The sequence below is a fragment of the Opisthocomus hoazin genome, chromosome 2, assembly GCF_030867145.1.
Source record: "Opisthocomus hoazin isolate bOpiHoa1 chromosome 2, bOpiHoa1.hap1, whole genome shotgun sequence".
NCBI lineage: Eukaryota > Metazoa > Chordata > Aves > Opisthocomiformes > Opisthocomidae > Opisthocomus > Opisthocomus hoazin.
The window spans coordinates 95,551,552-95,565,446 of NC_134415.1; the positions used below are offsets into that span (position 1 = coordinate 95,551,552).

General features: G+C 40.3%; 1 protein-coding gene across 5 annotated transcripts in view; it reads left to right on the forward strand.

The window, feature by feature from the left end:
* The first annotated feature begins 1,096 nt into the window (after nt 1-1,096).
* The window catches only part of FILIP1 (filamin A interacting protein 1), a 116,906-nt gene continuing 104,107 nt past the window's right edge, over nt 1,097-13,895 (forward strand). For 3 of the 5 annotated variants that reach the window (XM_075414492.1, XM_075414491.1, XM_009940025.2), the window contains exon 1: nt 1,098-1,469. The gene's annotated coding sequence lies outside the window, so the exon portion shown is untranslated. Of the gene's footprint in view, nt 1,470-13,895 lie in introns of all 5 variants that reach the window. The other 2 variants (XM_075414489.1, XM_075414490.1) reach the window with 1 other exon arrangement.

Below are 13,895 nucleotides of genomic sequence, written 5' to 3' on the forward strand. Positions count from 1 at the left end.
CTGAAAGGCTAGGGTGTCTCCATGCATAAATATCAACAAGCAAACTTTTTAGCATCTTTCTACTTTTTTCTTCCTTTTCTTCTTTCTTTCCTTCCTCTTCATCTAACCTTAGATGTATATGGTAAATTGTCAGTAGGGAAAAGCTTTCCAGAGCAGGCTTATGCTGCATTCCGCACTCTGAAACACAGCTCAGGTGAGAACAGAGTTCTTGGGGTAAGGGATTTTTCTTCCAGAGACATTTACAGGGGCTGCTGTGCTATGAGTGGTAGAACTTTGCTCTGGAGTCCGATATCTGCAATATCTTTGGAAAATCTTCATATCAGGGTGGTTTTTGGGCTGAAAAGCTGCCCAATGTTGCTGCTGGTCTGTTGATTAAGAGACTTACGGCTTAGAATTAGGAAGGGTAATTAGATCCAGAAGCAAGTGTGGATACATCAAAACGTATACAGCCCTGGAGTGATGCGTTCCTAATACTCGTATCGAGCATAATGGGGTTTGTGTGGCTTTTGTTTTCTTCTTCACTGAGAGTTAGATATAGAGCATGAATTACTGTAAGAAGCTCTTGGTCTGGGAGAAAAAGGTTGTCTCTGGAACAAATATCACACTGAAAACTTTCCAGCCTAAGCCTTTCATTAATTTCTCTGTGTCATCTTAATATATTTAAACTCTGTAAAAAATTATGCTGCAAAAAGTTCTCTCCATGTGTAATTTTTCCTCAAGTGAAGTGCATACCTTTCAAATTATAAACTTCCTACTTGTCTTAGGAAAATCCTCACTGTATAAATAATTGAACTCATCTGCTGTGAACACAAGTATTCTTTCTCTTGCAGTCTAAAATATATGCCTAAATACACATCTTGTACTTAGTGCTTTAAATAGTAATTACTCCTGTGAAGTCACTGGAAGGCCTTAAAAGGATTTGACAGTTTCTCCACAATCTTTCAGTGAATGTAGTAGCTGGGCTGTGCAGTGCTACATCCACTGATAATTCAGCAGCTGAGGAACTCAGCAAAGCCTGCTCCAAACTTCTCAGCTGTTGACAGGCTTGACTTGCTGAGAACACTGGTTAAATATAGCACAAGCGAGCTGAGCTCAACAAAGTCATTGCTGTAACACTGTGTGAAGAGACCAGAAGAGGGGAAATACAATCTGAGAACTAAACTGCCAAAGCCTAACACCACCTAGCAACAGTTGAAAAAACTTTTAAACAAAAGTCTGGGTGAGACACAGACAGAGTATACCTCCTACTTCTCCTGCCTGGGATTTCTGTGAGAAGCAGCTCCGGTCTTCTGGTCTCTACCCTGTTTCCTTCATTACTTCAGCTGCTGGTAGACCTAGAAAAGTGGGAAAAGTTTCTCTCTTTGTGTTCTCCTGGACTGGATCAGTCCACTACTGTGGTAGTGCTGTGGGACGAGCTACTGTGATCTTGCGGTGTAAAGGATATATTCCTAGGTTCGTGTTGCTGACAGGTAAGACTGAGCTAACCACTCCAATGCATTCTTTTAAAAACAAGTGATTTTCTTTTCTAGTGACTGTTGCTTGTTTCCTTCTATGAACAATCTTCTGCATGAAATAGATGAAAGCTGGGATAAAAGTTTTAGATTTTTTTTTACATTTTCATCACAGAAAAACATTGCTCAAATAACTTCTGCAATTCTTAGAACAAGCATAATCAATTAGCTAGTAATAATACGAAAAACTGTGTAACGATTTTGACATGCGTCTTGCTTATATCTGCTTACATGCTGAGAGATGAACCAAAATTAAAGAATAGAATACATACCATCCCTTACTAGTGAAAGTCTAGAGGCTATTAAAAAGTGACAGCCTGTGTGATAAGTAAGAGGAAATAGCCATTCAGTAACTGAATTAACTGAATAATTTGTGAGCCAGCGCATTTGTACTTTTTGTTTCTTTACTAACTTTTAGCACACAGGCACACCTGGTGCCTTAAGTACTACCTTTGTGACAACAGCTCTTGGTTCTTCCTCTTGTACTTGTTTATATAGAACGAATATTAATCTCTACTCAATTGATTAGCTGTATATGCAACCGTCCTAAGACTGACCTTATGTTTATTTTGCACAAGTGTGCCTCAGCTGGGTCATTATTGTTAAAGTGTTTGTTACTATTAGCATAATAAATGAGAAACTGGTTCTTAGATGCTTTATCCGGACAGCAGAATGGAAGCCTGTTGGAAGTGTATATCCTATGGTCCCATAACGGTCATTTAATTTAAAGGAGGAATTGCTTAGTATGACTTGCTTTGTCTAAACTGACAAAAGCTGTTTGGTTAATTGAAGAATGAATCCCCCCACCCTGTCTTCTATAGTCATTTTCTCCAAACAAAAGAAATCTAATATGCATGAATTTTTTAAAGATGTACTGCTTATGAATTCATATGCAATATGAATTCCGTTATGAAGGCAAAGATTTAAAGAATGCACTTAACCTGTGCAAAAACCCTGTTCACAGATTTATGTAGAATTGTCTCAGATGAAAAATATTTCTCCTAAAGAAGGAATGGACTGACTGAGTCTATGCTGACTGTCTGTGGTGTTTGATGCTTAGTCTGTGGACTCTGGGACTGCCTCAGGAAGATGAGAAACTTTAGTGAAATATTTCTAGTTTCATCCCCACATACTATATAAATGACATCAATACCACATCTTAGCAGTGACATGCTTACATATTGGATGAAATTAAAATGCTCTGAAGCAACTTTGACTTGGTGGCTGAGAATGTAACCGCCTGTGAAACAATACAAGAAATGAAGTATTAGGATGGAGGAAAATTCTTAGAAGCAAAAATAATATAGTTTACATTTTATTTCATAGCAAGGGGCATGCTACTTAAGCACTAAAAAGGAATACTTTTTGGTGGCCAGGATTTAATGTGATAATCATTACTGTGGAATTACTGCAGCACTATGGTATCCCAAATCTAAATCTCAAAAGGAAACTTTGGTATTACTTTTTAATATAGACATATCCTGAGAAAGTGATTTTTTTTTTTTTGTAAGAAAGCTGTACAGTCAGAACTAAAACTGAGACAATATGATTTGTACAATTTTTGTCATCTTGACATTAGAGTGAAAATTACTGCTTCTTATTTTGACTGAGTTAAATGGCAAATAAGATACGTGGAGAAATGGAAAATTTGAACTTCTGAATATATAGGGATGACAAAATCTGGGAAAGTGCTGTGCTAATTACTGACTCCTTTGAGGTTTTAGTTGTTGCTCAGCATAATGTATGGTTTTACAATTTTACTTTTCTTGCACAATTTACTTTTAGCAAAATTTTTGAAAGCAAAAGGCAAATTTATTAGCCTCGTAACTATCAAATGAAGTGACTTTTGAATGGTCTGATAGCAACTTCCAACTCTAACACATGGAGCTGTGGTTTTAAATACATCTGTCTTCCTTTCCAATTCAAAATGGAGGAGGCAGCTAAAATTACTTTTCTCAACAGGTGTCCACAAAGAGGCTCTAGGGTTTTCCAATCAAATCTGTGGAATATGTAATGTGGCTATTCAACAGATGGTTTCATATTTGAAGAATAGCCAATTCTACTAATGACTACAGTGAAACCAAGCTCAATTTTATATCAAATCAAAAAGTAATTTAGGTTTTGGTGATATACTCCATTGTAGAGATTTTCTTGGAAGACAAGTAGACATAGCATACCAATTTATTTTTCCCATTATGTATTATTTTGATTTTGTTTATATTGCCATAACTGTGGAATGAATGGTGCCTTTCATGGTGCTTAAGACTGTGTATTCCTCCCAATCTGAATCCACTTCCAGACTCTGCTTGTGGCTCATTCTTTCACCTTCATTACAGCAATATTATAATTTATGGCCTCTTTTAGCCAATCTAGCCACAGCTAAAGTCATCATCTTAACGGACTGTTTTGTCATCACCTCAGTCTTTCAATCTCTTTATAGAAGAGTTCTTTTTAACACCAAATTCAAAGACTTGAAATTCATCTTCAAAGCTCAGCACTGTTCTGTCGCAGCCTACATCTGCCCTGACTTTCCCATACTCCTCCCACTCATATCTGGTAGACTGTGAACCTTCGACTCTGGTGTTAACTGGTCCATCCTCTACTCTACCGGCTTTAGTAAGCTTGAAATTGACCTAATGACATACAAGTTTTCTATAGTGCCTCTTAGTGTAGCACCTGACACTAATGTCATGGAAAGACTAAGCTTGTCTAGTAACAGAGCTGTGTTCACCAAGGTAGGACTCCTGAAGATGTTGTTTTGCTTCCTGGAAGCAGATTGTGGAGTAAGCACCAAGTATATTGGGAAATCTCTACTTTTGCTAGTATGCCCTCCTGTTCCTTTGGCTCACGATTTCACCGGTGTAGCCATTTCCATACTGAAAGCTTTTTACTGATACAGGTGTATCAGCAAAACTCTTCCTGATACAGGATCTTTCTATTGGCACAAATTCCACACGTTTAATTGAAGACTTATGGTAATCTCATCTGATTTAGTTGATATGCCCCAGGGATAAATTAAGAATATGCCTCAGAGCTGTGCTGAGTCAGAGGCCAGGTTTCTGACACTGAATGTAGAGTGAGATTTCCTTGGAGTTTAGTAAGACCAGGTCTTAGCGTTCAATAATTAACAGATAAATTTCCAGTCCCCTCAAGAGCATTTAACAAAATGGATCATCTGTATTCCTGTCCAAATAATTTTTTCCTAAGAGACATTTTACTTTTTCTCTAATTTCCTGTTTCTCCCCTTCCTTTCTCAAGGTCTGTTGTTGCAGTTTGCCATACGATTTTAATATATAAACTGAATCTGAGGGCAGTCCTTCTACATGTCTAAAATGCCATTGGGAGAAATAGAGTTGTCATATTTGTGAAGAAGCCAAATGAAACAACAAGGCAAAGGAGAAGGAACTCCATCTATTCTTACTTCCTATTTCACCAACAAGATCTGCTATATAAAACCTAAGATAAGAACTGAAAGCTAGAAAGATTAAATAGTCTATGTGATAAAATAATGATAATATGTTGTATAGAGAACATTAAATATTTCTTTACAAGCAGCACAAACACCTATACTTTTCAGCTTCATCACCTTATTCTGGTGCTTTTAATTTTTAGCTATTTCTCTCTTCATTTCTTTCAGTGTTTTCTACTGAAAGTTGTTTCCTAATTTTATACAGCATAGTGGGAATTATTTGGGGAATACATTTTTTTCTTGTATTTGAAAATATTGGATAACTGAGGAAACAATTCTTTAGTAAAGAATAAAGATTTCCTAACCTTTCTTTTTCTTATTTAGCAACTAGTATTTGTGTCAAGTTAGTGACACTAGAAAAATATTTATAACACAGTTCTGTAGTTATTCTTTGAGGTGCTGGTGACCAAAGGAGAGGAACAGTTGTACCTATTTCCTGTTCAGGAGAGACACTGTGAGTCTTTAACCATGTCGAAGATTGTGTGACGCCTAATGTATTTGTGAAAATTGTGCCCTTCTGGATGCTTGAATAGGTTTTTCTTTTTATTTTGAGTCTTTTTACCTACTCCCCCAGCTCCTGCAGATAATCTGCACTTTCTGTATTAATTTTTATTCTTACCATCATAGCAAAATAAGTACTAATATGAATGAAAACAAAAAGTTGGGACAGCTTTTTTTTTTTCTTTTCCTTTTTTAGTTCAAGATGGCTTTGCCTTGTCATTCTCTTTCTGCTTTGACTGGACTATATCTCTAAATCTTTTCCACAAGTAAGGCATGCAAATGCTAACTCTAAAGATGATATGTAAGATTTCATAGATTGTGGTCGCCTCCAAAATAGTTTTCACACTTTGTAAATACAGAGAAAAGACAATTCCTACTATTAAAAGCATATATTCTAAAAGTGCAATTGCATTTTATTTGGAAATAATTCTTCTGTAGGTACACAGCTGCTAAAATACATGATTTATCCTCAGCTATTTAGAGAGCAGTGTTCTGAGGCAATGAAATGGCATTGCTCCCCCCCCCCCCCCCCCCCCCCCCCCAGTTAACAGAAAATCGCTATATGTGGTATTGTAGAACTGAGGAGAAAATTAAGAATTCCAACATCCAGTTCCTTAATTTTGCTGCTCTATGAGAGCTGAAACTTAATCAGAGTATGTGCATGTGTGCGTGCCTTTTGTAAGAAAAGAAATGCTTTTTGGCATTACAGAATGCATTGCTGAAGGAGTGGGACAAACACATCCGAAGTACGGGGAAATAGGCTGGAGCTTGTACTTTTTCCCTTAAATGGGCAACCTATCTAGTTGCTGTTAGCTGACACAAGCAAAGGGGTGTGTGAATCTAAAAGACTGCTGTACATTTTCCGAATGAGTTTCATTTCAAAGCTGATAAAAAGGCAATTAAAATCTTAATTATCTACAATGTCACCAGACTTGGATATAAACCGGTGGGGTTTCAGAACAAGAGCAAAAACCTTGATGAATTTGCAATAAACTTTTTGAGTTTGGTTTACATACTTTAAGAGCTCTTTAATACAGTAAGGGTTGCTTTCTTTGCTTTTCCTTTTTGGGGAAATGGTGTCAAAGAGTACGATGTTTTGTGATTTACACTGTTCAAAAGTTTGTTCTAGTGCATATGTAAAAGTAATGTTTTGGAAGCTAAATGCATTTTCTATCTAAAGTCCACAGTATTTAGAGACCTGTAGGTTTGGGTGGGGGGAGGTATCTAACTAACTAGTGTGTTATGGCTGTGAATAGCAAGAGCTACAAGAGCAAGAACTTCACCAACAACCTTTAAAAAAAAACCTGAGAAAAAGTGGATTCTATTGTAATAGCAGAAAAGGATTTTTTAAGAAACTGGTTTTAAGGCTGCTCCTACTAAAACAACAGTAATTGAAATGAAAGCTTGTGTGTCCTTGGTACAAAAATTTTAATTAGAGTTTATCAGACCGCTTGCATTTTTCAGAAAATATAAAGCAAATGAACGCAACAGAAAGCAGGAGACTGCTAACATCAGTGTAATCAAATTGCTGCCAACTTGCCTTGTTTGTCTAAGAGATCTCTGAAAATAAGGTCTTTCCCACACATGCATGAGTCATAGGATGTAATGGGGCTAAGCAGACTTGCTTCAGTTTTCTAATGCACACATATCTAAACTAACCTGTTTTAGTGCCTGTTCCTGTAACTAAATGAGATCTAGCTTGACAACAGGAAGGGAGAAGTGGTGGTGAGTTCATGGTGCTATTTCAGTGCAGTAACCTGAATGCTAAGGAAACGATGCAATTTCCATTTGTTGGGAAAACTGCAGTTACTGTGACAACAAATATACACTACAGAAAAACATATACAATTTATCCTCAAGTTCAAATTTGTGAATGTAGTAGATAGGATATTCATAAAATCTCACACTATCTAGTTATGTGACTCAAAGAACATTCTTACTTTTAAAATAAATAATCCAGATCATTGAAAAAATATCCCTTTAAAAGCCATAAGCAAGGACATAAATGAAAGGGTGGCAAAACACATGTGGCTAACCATGGCTAGTTAGGTTCTGGGCTGACTAAAATAAAAGAAAAAATAGGCATATATTTCTCATGCTAAAGCTATTCAATTCCTGTGTCTGTCATTCATACTTATCCCCAAAATCTCACTAGTCTCAGCATCTGTAATCACAAAACCTCTTGGATCTAACTTTCAACATAAAGGTTACAGTGGTTCTTCTATAGTGTCTTATTTCTCCTCCTTTTATTCTTCTACAAGAACTTCTGTAAGAAAAAGAAATACAAATTATATTCCAGTAAATAAGGATTTCAGTTCCTCAATCTGATAAAATTGAGAGAGAAAAATAAATAAGCATTCCAATTTTTGACTCTGGGCAGGAGGCAGAAGGAAGAGAACGATGCCATGCTAGATGTCCTCAAGCATGTCAAATGTAGCGCAGAACAAGATGTCCCTTCTGCATGGAGGGACACACATGGTTGTGGCAACAGAGCTCCTGAGTGCCAGAGGAACCATGTGTTATGAGGCAGCTGGATGTGGGAACCACTGCCTCTTTGAGTGGCAGAAGCCAGAAGCTAGAATCCAAGTCACAAAAAGTGTCATGTTGCAAATAGTGCAAGGCAGGGTCACAGTAGCATGTCCTCTGGAAGAGAGTTGCCACTTACGGAGTTACAGAAAGAGCATTTAGGTGGAAGGATCTGACAGAAGTCATCCAAGTCTTACTCAAAGCAGGACTATCTCCAGGATCTGATCAGATTGCTCGGGGCTTTGATTATTTTCAGTTGCCTTGAGTATTTTTAATTTGTAATTATTCTAAGGTCTCACATCTTATTTGTGTTACAAAGTTTTGAACATGACTGGCTAAGGAATATTTTTCCAGTGATCATAATCAATGTTTCAAAATCCATATGCTGTGTAAAAGATGACTGGAGGGATGGTTGATAGTAACATAAATCACAGACCTTTGGCCCTTTCAAAATTGTAAAATAGGCAACATCTGTAGGGTTTTTTGTTTGATTTAGTTATGTTTGATGTGTTATATCCTAAAATAAGCAAAATAAGAATAAAAAAAAAAATCTTGATTTTTAATTCTCTATCCTAGTTTACTCCAACTTTTAGAATGCGCACCCTTCTCCCCCTCCTCCCTGCCGCATTCTGTTTGAAAGCCAAACATTTAGAGTTAGGATGCCATTAGGGTGCCACCTCTCTACGAAAGAATTCTGAAAAAAAGGTTAAGTATATTCTATCTTTATCTTTCCAGGTAGTCCAGTGAGCTGAAAGGCTAGCATTGAGATTGTAAATAATAAGCAAATAAGGAAGAAAAACAGAGATGCTGCTTTTGAGGAAGGAAACCTGAATACTGCTTTCACTGTTCAGTTCACTTTTCTTACTGAACATCTCTTTCCAATTGTTCCCTAATCAGGAATGTAGCATGAAGCACATGTGGCAAACAGGTTTCCTAGATGGAATTGTGGTTAACCTGAGAAGAGCTTAGGCTCGTTTGGTTTACAAAAGCCCTTGGTTGTGGAAATATCTAAATTTACCTGATGGTGATTACTGTAGCGTGAAGCGAGGACAAAGTAGTGGCCTTGTGGTGCTCAAAGGGATGTGGCAGGTAGTCTTTCCATACAGGATTTCTCGTAACTGTTAAGAATAACCAATGAAGACAGGTATTCTTCTTCTCTTTAGATGAATCGGCAAGTAATGTTCCTAAAACTGGCTACTGTAACGAAAATTTTGCCATCATTTGTAGTGATGAGTGGAAAAAGGCTAAGGAGTTCTCCCAGCTGATGGAGTACAGAGGTTTTGGATCCCATTGTACTTGTCTAGACCAAACTCGGTACTTGCTGCAGAGGCGGACTTGAGGAGCTAATAGGACTTGCACACACACATAGAGATCATACAAATTACCCTTGCAGCTTTTTTAATAATGAAGCTGCCAAATGCTCCAGTGGGAGTTAAGTTAGTGAGAAAGTGAGATTTAGGAAGAAGGGATCATACTTTGAAAGACACCAGAACGGGCTAGGGCAGACAAGAAGTGCTTCAGCAGGAGGCCAGGAAGCCATGTTTTAAAGCTAGGGGCCTCTAAACCACAGGTTAACCAGATAACGGCATCTTTAACTACCCTGCCTGGAATCCATCTGGGCAGTGGTTTAAAAAGTAGCTTATGGATTGTAGAAAAAAATAACTAAATTAATTTTCTTGCTTTCAGAGAACACGTTCTTAAGCCCAAAACTATTTTGGAAAACCTTTTTGTTAGAAAGATGGAGGGGGTACAATATAACTACCTTTGATACAGAATTTGATCTATTTGTAAATGGAAATATACAATAGGATTGCTGTGGTACTTGGGGGCCCAGGAAGACCTGTTCTGAGCCCTCTCTGTGACAGTGACACAGCTGCCTGACTTCAAGAAAACAAATTCCCTTCAGTGATACTAGACTCTAGCTCCTATTCAGTATCACTACCAGCCACACAACCTATATCAGCACAGGTCTCTGAGAATCACAGAATCACAGAATCACAGAATAGTAGGGGTTGGAAGGGACCTCTGTGGGTCATCTAGTCCAACCCTTATGCCGAAGCAGGGTCACCTACAGTAGGCTGCACAGGACCTTGTGCAGGCGGGTCTTGAATATCTCCAGAGAAGGAGACTCCACAACCTCCCTGGGCAGCCTGTTCCAGTGCTCCGTCACCCTCAGAGGGAAGAAGTTCTTCCTCATGTTCAGACGGAACTTCCTGTGCTTCAGTTTGTGCCCATTCCCCCTTGTCCTGTCGCTGGGCACTACTGAAAAGAGTCTGGCCCCATCCTCCTGACACCCACCCTTCAGATATTTATAAGCATTTATTAGGTCCCCTCCCAGCCTTCTCTTCTTCAGGCTGAACAAGCCCAGCTCCCTCAGCTTCTCCTTGTAGGGGAGATGTTCCAGTCCACTCACCATCCTTGTAGCCCTCCGCTGGACTCTCTCCAGTAGCTCTTCATCTTTCTTGAACTGGGGAGCCCAGAACTGGACAGAGTACTCCAGATGAGGCCTCACTAGGGCAGTGTAGAGGGGAAGGAGAACCTGCCTCGTCCTGCTGGCCACACTCTTCTTGATGCATCCCAGGATCCCATTAGCTTTCTTGGCAGCCAGGGCACACTGCTGGCTCATGGTTAACCTGTCGTCCACCAGGACACCCAGGTCCCTCTCCACAGAGCTGCTCTCCAGCAGGTCAGCCCCAAGCCTGTACTGATGCATGGGGTTGTTCCTCCCCAGGTGCAGGACCCTGCATTTGCCTTTGTTGAACCTCATCAGGTTCCTCTGCACCCAACTCTCCAGCCTGTCCAGGTCACGCTGAATGGCAGCACAGCCTTCCGGTGTATCTACCACACCTCCCAGTTTGGTGTCATCAGCAAACCTGCTGAGGGTACATTCTGACTCTTCATCCAGGTCGTTGATGAAGAAGTTAAACAAGACTGGGCCCAGTACTGAGCCTTGGGGGACACCGCTAGTTAGTGGCCTCCAACTAGACTCAGCGCCGCTGACGACAACCCTCTGAGTTCTGCCATTCAGCCAGTTCTCAATTCACTTCACCGACCACTCATCCAGCCCACACTTCCTCAACTTCCCTAGGAGGATGTTATGGGAGACCGTGTCAAAAGCCTTGCTGAAGTCTAGGTAGACAACATCCACAGCTCTCCCTTCATCTACCCAGCCAGTCATGTCATCGTAGAAAGCTATCAGATTGGTCAAGCATGATTTCCCCTTGGTGAATCCATGCTGACTACTCCTGATAACCTTCTTTTCCTCCACTTGCTTGATGATGGCCTCCAGGATAAGCTGCTCCATCAGCTTTCCCAGGATGGAAGTGAGACTGACCGGCCTGTAGTTCCCTGGGTCCTTCTTCTTGCCCTTTTTGAAGATTGGAGTGACAACTAATGAACTAATGAAGTGCTAGAAAAATACCTGATGTTAGCTATAGACAGTGTAATGAGTTTCTCCTTAGCTTAGGTAGCACAAAGCAAACACAGGAAAATATCAGAAATAAACTGAATAATCTACTTAAGTGTTCAGTGAATACCCTGAACATAACACACCATTTCGTAACCATTTGTTAAGGAATAAGGAGAGTGGGAACAGTTCTACAGGCTACTGCTGTCAACACAAAAAATCCCTCCAAGACAGCAGTGAGTATCTGAAAATGAGTGAAGCATTACTGCATGCAAGGAGGGTTAATTTAGATACCTCCAGCATTAGTTGTGTAAACAAAGAGTAAATCACACTGCAAGGAATAGGCTGTAAGAGTGGCAGGACATCCGATGGATTGCTTATTAATCAGAAACACTTTGCTAAATGCAAGTTCCCTCTCCAAAATATTCATGCCGTGTTTGAATTTTGTTGTTTATCCCTTTCAAATCAAATAATGTTACCTTAAAATGTGAGGTGCTAAGTATCATACCGGGGAGAGGAAGGCTGGTTAAATGGCTGGCTTTCACGTCAGTGACTCCTTGTATGACTCTCAGCAACTTATTTACTTCTACACTTTTAGTAACACCTGGGATGTTGCAAAAATAAATATAGCAGTGACTTTGACACCCTAAGATGTTGCAGTATTGAACATCATGTCAACAACTTTGAATAAGAAGACTTAAATAGCCCTCTTCGGAAAGCAGATTCTGCTGGGAGAAGTAGGAATAGAAGTTGAATTAGTCTGAATGACAAGAATATGTATTTTTAGAGGACCTCCCCAGAGGGAAGCATAACTGTGCCCTGAGTTGCGGGTAGTGAGAAATCAGCCATACTGGTAAAGCACAGCAGAAAAAGGAAAGAGGAGGAGCAGCGATATGACCAGGAAGCTGCAAGAACAAAACTCTACCAAAACAGAAACCAAAGTAGTATCAATACTAAGATGTTTCAGGAAAAATAAAAACATAATCTCAGGTTCAGTTGTACCTGAGGGCAAAGATGGTGCCGTTAGCTCATGGGCTTGTTGTTATTTTGGGAGTGCTCAGGACAAGCTGCCTGGTACAAGAAGGAGGCTGCTGGGGAAAAAACAATCTTGAGGGAAAATGACCTTTGAGGGAAGGGGTGGGCAGGTGGTGACTGCCCAAATTAACTGGTGGTGGGGCAGCCCCGGAGCCACTGTGGGCCTGGGGGAGGCCGCAGGAACCCCGTGTGCTGGCTGGGGGAAGAGAGAATGCCTGCCAAGCAGGAATGTCCTGTGGTGCTGCCTGTCTCCTGTAGGCCTGGAAAGTAGCCAAGGTCTTCAGTCCTGACCGCTTTGCTACAGCAATGGCAGCAGCTCAGATTACTCTTTTGGCAACTGAGATTTTTGATAAAGTCTTGTCCTAGGGATTAGGTTGCCATTACATGACTCCTAGCTTTAACTAAAACAAAGAAAATTAGAAAAAAATGGTCCTGATGACTTCAAGAGTTGAAGGGTATGAGCTCTAGATGACCTTGATGCCATGACGTATTGCTTTAAAATCTCCTGAAACACAACTTTGGAAGATGATATCTCAAGATGGTGAATGTGTACGGTTGGCAATACCAGTAGACAGAAGGGACAGTGAATCCGAGAGCAGGGCAGAGTCCCACGCTCATGTATGTGCCACGGCACAGAATACGCAGGCCGAGATTTGCAGCCACAGCTGCTGAAACACCATTGAAGGCAGCTCAAGTCTACCACACCATGCCCTACCAAGGTGTAACGGCAGTGGCAACTGTGAAGGTGGGCCCAAAGCTAGTCCAGGTCAAAGTAGGAGGTCTGGAAAGTCTTTCTTATTTTACTTGAAAGCCTTTCCGGGGGGGGAAAAGAATGGGACCCTTCCTTGGATTTCATGAAAAGGAAGTCGGGTCTTTATTGCGAGAGCTTCCCTTGGTAAAAGGTGTGAAATGCGGAAGTCCAAGCAGCCACTCACCTACCTGAGTGTACCAGCACAAGCTGGGCGGGGACCAAACTGCTCTGCATGCTCTGCTCTGCTGGGAGAGGCAGTGAAAGCTGCACTCCTCCCTTGGGACACGATGCAGGGAAGGCTTGTGCGAAGGCAAGGAAAACACACCTACCAAAAAAGGGTAGGGGAAGAGTGAAAAATGAAAGTCTCATGGGCCAGTTATGTTAAGCTGCAAGAAAAGGGAATGGAAAGGACAAGAAATAGTGGCACCCTTTTATGTGACCCCATCTAACTTTAGGAAACCAGTTAATTTCATTCAAAAAATAGGGGCCCACAGTAACAACATTTTGAAGGCTCAAAAAACGCGTATGTACCATAGTGCTGCACTGAAACAGCAGCATTTCAGCAAATGATTTAGCACTGTGGGGAATGGAGCTTCTCCCCATGTGTACAAAGGCAGCACCCATGCTCTTACACAAAAGTCATACCGTTCTTTGACAGACTGAGTTCAAAAGGTTTGTTTAAAGTCTCACGGTAAA